Here is a 5,622-nt window from a genome sequence, read left to right on the forward strand (position 1 = left end):
GGTGTGGTGTGATGTGAGGGTGTTGGGAGGTGGGGAAGGCATGGGTGGAGTGTGGGTTAGGCTTAGGGTGGGGTAGTGGTAGGGGTCTGTGGGTAGGGGTGGGTGGTGGGTGTATATATATATATATATATATATATACTCTTTACTCTTTTACTCTTTTACTTGTTTCAGTCATTTGACTGCGGCCATGCTGGAGCACCGCTTTTAGTCATATAAATTGACCCCAGGACTTATTCTTTGTAAGCTTAGTACTTAATTTACTGGTCTTTGCCGAACTGTAAAATTACGGGGACGTAAACACACTAATATTGGTTGTCAAGCAATGATGGGGGTACAAACACAGACACACAAATATATACAATCATACATACTTACATACATACATACACAATACATACATATATATATACATACATATATATATACATATATATATATATATATATGTATGTATATATGTATGTATATATGTATGTATATATACGACGGGCTTCTTTCAGTTTCCATCTACGTAATCCATGTGGTTGAGAAGCAAACTTCTTACTACACAGCCTCACCTATATGTGTGTGTGTGTATGTATGTGTGTGTGTGTGTGTGTGTGTGTGTGTGTGTGTGTGTGTGTATAAATATATATACTTACAACAAGTGATAGAGGCATGCTCATACACGGTAGATCCCATATGGTTTTCTTTAGAATACAAACTAGCCGAATAACATCTCATAGATATATCGCCGAAAATGCTTTTAGAAGCATTAATATTGTAATGAACGATCCAGAAATGAAGATTAGTACACTCCTTGAAGGCATATGATGTAGTACATGATATAACATTATATAATACAATATATTTCAAGAAATAATTTAATATATGATGTAATATATCATGTTATATACTATCTAGTGCCTGTGGTATTAATGAAAAGGATTGTCAAATGACTAATTCGCCTGAATAGCCTTTAATAACGTATCTATATTGTTTTTGCTATTGTCAGATGTCATATTAGGATGACAAACAACTGCAACATGTCCATGGCAAATAGGGTACAGCTGTTAACATATTGTATTGAGAAGTAGCTTTGTTGTCAGGATATTGTTGTTGAGAAGTGACATTGTAATGACAACATATATCACCACCCCTTTGCGCCAGCAATGCTAAGCAGGCATGACACAATTACAGCAGGAAGACACCTTTAGATTAATTGCTTTGGTGACTATTAATCTTTTACAAGCATCAACAAATTTCTGAATCATCTTTACAAACAGACAATTACGCCGTGAAAGAGTCATTTTAGCCCATTTAAGAACACACAAAAACTATTGTATTAAATTTTCATTTTATGTTTTGAATAATGTTGTATGTTATGAAATGACTAAATGTTTCGTCGCACGTATCCAACATGGTCAATGACACATTTTAGTCGCATATGCTGATACCGACTGCGTGGTGTAGGCACATGAGTAGCTGTATGGTTAAGAAGCTCACTTTCGAATCACGTGGTTTTGGGCTTTGTCCTACTGGATGGCAACTCGAGCAAGTATCTTTTACTATAGCCTCGACCTAACCAATACTTTCTGAGTAAAATTCATGCACGGAAACTGAGTGGAAAATATATACAGGGTGATTCAAAAGTCGCCATACATAGGAACAATTCATCTTTTTATAAGAAACAGTTTATTAGAACTGTGTTTTTATTTATTTAACAGGCTCTATATGGTTACCATTGTTTTGAATACACATTGCAATACGTTTACCTCATTCATTGTGAACTCGTAATAGCACATCTGGTGATACGTGTGCAAATGAGCTGGCGATGCGTTCCTTCAAATGATTTATACCTTTATCTTTCCGCGATACACCATGCCTTTCAAATGCCCCCAAAGATAGAAATCAAGAGGGATCAGATCAGGGGATCTTATAAACTGTTTCTTATAAAAGAATAATTTTTTCCTATGTATGGAGACTTTTGAATCACCCTTTATATGTAGGTATAGGCGTGGATCTGTGATAAGACACTTACTTCCGAACCAGTCCCACTGTACAACACGTTACAATCCCACTATACAACATGTTGAGCAAGTGTCTTCCACTGTAGTCCCGGGATGACTAAAGCCTTGTGAGTGGATTTGGTGAAGGGAAACTGAAAAAAGTCTGTCCTGTGTATGTGTATGTATACATACATATAATGGATATGTAGGTCTTCGTATTTGTGTTTGACTTCACCACTGCTTGACAACCAGTGTTGGTTTGTTCACGTCCCTGTAACATTGCTGCTCATAAAAAAATAAGTACTAGGATTGATTTGTTCAACCAAAGCACCCTTCAAGGTAGTACTGCAGCACGGCCGTAGTCCAGTAAGTGAAACAATTAAAAGATGAAAGAGACCGCGGTGCAATTGGGTTCATTCGTTTCCGTTGTTCCTCTGTTTCTCTTGTTTTTCTTTCTGGTTGTTTGCTATATTTCTTAAGCTTACCAATATATATTTTATTTTTTATCTTTTATCTTCTACTTGTGTCAGTCAGTAGACTGCGGCCATGCTGGTGCATTGCTTTGAAGAACTTTAGTCGAACGAATCGTTCGACCCCCGTTTGTGTTTGTTGGCACTCAGTCGCTTACGACGTTGAGGGTTCCAGTTGATCCGATCAACGGAATAGCCTACTCGTGAAATTAACGTGCAAGTGGCTGAGCACTCCACAGACACGTGTACCCTTAACGTAGTTCTCGGGGATATTCAGCGTGACAGTGTGACAAGGCTTTGAATTACAGGCACAACAGGAACAGGAAGTAAGAGTGAGAGAAAGTTGTGGTGAAAGAGTACAGCAGGGTTCGCCACCATCCCCTGCCGGAGCCTCGTGGAGCTTTAGCTGTTTTCGCCCAATAAACACTCACAACGCCCGGTCTGGGAATCGAAACCGCGATCCTATAACCGCGAGTCCGCTGCCCTAACCACTGGGCCATTGCGCCTCCACTCGACCCATCCAGTACTTATTTATTTTTTCTTAAGCCTGATACTTATTCCATCGGTCTCTTTCGTCAAACAGTTTGCTTACGGGGACATAAACACATCGACACTAGTTGTCAAGAGGTGGTGAGAGGCAAGCACAGACACAAAGACACACACACACACACACACACAAACTCATATATAAACACACACACACATACACGCACAATGGGCTATGAGCTTCTTTCATTTTCTGTCTATGAAATCTGATCACAAAACTTTGGTCGTCTCGAGAGTACTGTAGAAGACAGTTGCCCAAAGTGTCAAGCAGTGGGACTGAACCCGGAACCATGTAGTTGGGAAGCAAACAACAGTTATTTTATTCGTGAATTACTTTTGTATTGTTTTCATTTAAAAATATGTTATTGAAACTTGGACTTGTTGCTCGACGGCATTGTTGCTGTTTGAACTTTAGGCATGCGATCCTCGGTCAATTTTCAGGTCAATTCCTCTGTTTCATTTATCTGTCTGTATTGAATATATATTTATTTAATTATCATTACTACCTTTTTCTTTATATATAGTAGCTATATATTTTTTAAATTTTTTATGCTGTAATTGTTTCAGTCTCAACGCACTCTCAAATCACGTACGCTCCGAAATTGCAAGGATAATTTGGATCTCGACTGAAGAAAGAAAACTCCGAATGACCTGTCCGTGTCTTCTTTGTATCGTCTATCTGGGTGCTTTGTCCCTTTCTTGTATCACCTAACTGTCTGGGTGTTTTGTATTCTTGTCCCATTCTGTATTATATATATATATATATATATATATATATATATATTATTAGTTATCTATAATAGATTATATTGTGACGTAGTTACTCATCACCAATTATTGTAGTGTCACCGCTATTTATGACGATACTTGTTTACACTATATCTGTATAGTAACAATAAAATATATAACGAAACAGGATAACAACAACGTAACAGTGCAACAAACTCTCCACGAACTATACACGAACCAACAAATAATATTCTGACAAACTGCCAAAACTATACCTTACGACTTCCTACAATTAACGCCTACCCTGTCTGTCTCTCATTTCAGATCGCTACTATTTATAGTTGTTCGGTCCAATCTATTCCCGCAGGGAGTGTCGTGACTCTCACCACAACAGATTATTAGCTATCTGCAGCGCCGCCGTGAGTTCTACATCATTTGCACAATGTGGAGGATATATCACCAGCATTGCCCAAACGATCTTCACTTTAGATTCAGAATGCATCCAAGACTGGGACTGCATGTCATACGACCCCTACACACTAGAAGCTCACGACATAAATTAGCTGCAACACAATTTCTTGTTCTCAACAGGCCCTGCTCTACTTAACATTATCCCCAAACAAATCAAAGAAGATTCCATCACTTTCAAATGAATCCTGGACAAATTTCTTCAAGGAATACCAGATAAGCTACCTATACCTGGATATATCTCAGCCAACAAAAATCTCCCTATTTGAATGGGCCATGATACCACACAAAACTTGACTTAAAAATGACTTAACAGATCCTATCAGGTGCTGCTATTAAGTTAAACATAGTCTGGACTATTCTTTGCCCGAAACATATCTAAGTTATCTAAGTATATCCACATGCCTTAACTAATAGATTATTATTTTCACTTCTTTCAGTCAATGGCTGCTTTGAAGGAGTCAGTCGAACAAATCAACTCCAGTACTTATTCATAAGTCTGGTACTATTCTGTTAGTATCTTCCGCCGAATTGCTGGCTTCTGAGGAAGTAAAGAAACCAACATCGGTTATCATGGTGGGGGGGACAAACACAACTCAAACACAACACAAATTTTTACTTCGACCGCAGGCTATTGCAACGCTTGTGGCTTGTTAATCACTGTTTTTCTATAACAGTAGATAGACTACTATCTATCTAAGCATTTGGTGATAGTGAATACTGCTACCGAAGACACACAAACACGCAGAAATCCCGAACTTAGCAATTCCGAAACTGATGCAGATAACTAATTCGTTTGTTATTGATGTTTCTGTGCTTTTTAATACTATACATCAATACGAAATCCTTTCTGGAGACGAATACTGCAGCATTGTGACTTTGTTATAAATATCCACGTTAAGTAAGATTTACAGATCATTATATATATGAAAATGGAACAAAAACGCAATAGAGGGCATTAAGACGTTCGGACAGATAGATGACAGAAAGGCGGACAAGAGAAACAACAATCAGAAGGACAGGCAAAAAAGACGGGTCATTCTTGGCTTTCTTTCATCAGTCAAGTCCCAGAAGTCACGACCATTTCAGAAAGTTACACTTGAGTTGGTTCGATCTGGTTGTTCCCAAAAATGTCTAAGCTAAGAGCATTAGACCCCTTTGTAAGAAAGCTAGCGAATGTGTACAGCAACAAAGACGAAAAACAAACAAACAAACAAACAAACAAAACGGAGAACATGGTACACAATTACGAATACAACAAGAAATAACAATAGGTGTCTTTCGACTAAGAACGATTCAAATTGAGCTGGCGTCTATGAAGTAAAAGCCTAAAGGCAGGGACATGAGAGATTAACATATATATATATATGTATGTATGTATGTATGTATGTATCCATATATATATATATATACATATATAT

The 5,622-nt window shown here is 37.9% G+C and overlaps 1 protein-coding gene across 1 annotated transcript in view; it reads right to left on the reverse strand.

Annotated features, from left to right (window-relative positions):
• The window catches only part of LOC106867206 (uncharacterized), a 98,017-nt gene extending 97,269 nt beyond the window's left edge, over positions 1-748 (reverse strand). Inside the window, exon 1 of the mRNA XM_052965577.1 lies at positions 642-748. The gene's annotated coding sequence lies outside the window, so the exon portion shown is untranslated. The remainder of the gene's footprint in view (positions 1-641) is intronic.
• Between the last annotated feature and the right edge of the window lie 4,874 nt (positions 749-5,622).

Source organism: Octopus bimaculoides, chromosome 2, assembly GCF_001194135.2.
Source record: "Octopus bimaculoides isolate UCB-OBI-ISO-001 chromosome 2, ASM119413v2, whole genome shotgun sequence".
Taxonomy (NCBI): domain Eukaryota; kingdom Metazoa; phylum Mollusca; class Cephalopoda; order Octopoda; family Octopodidae; genus Octopus; species Octopus bimaculoides.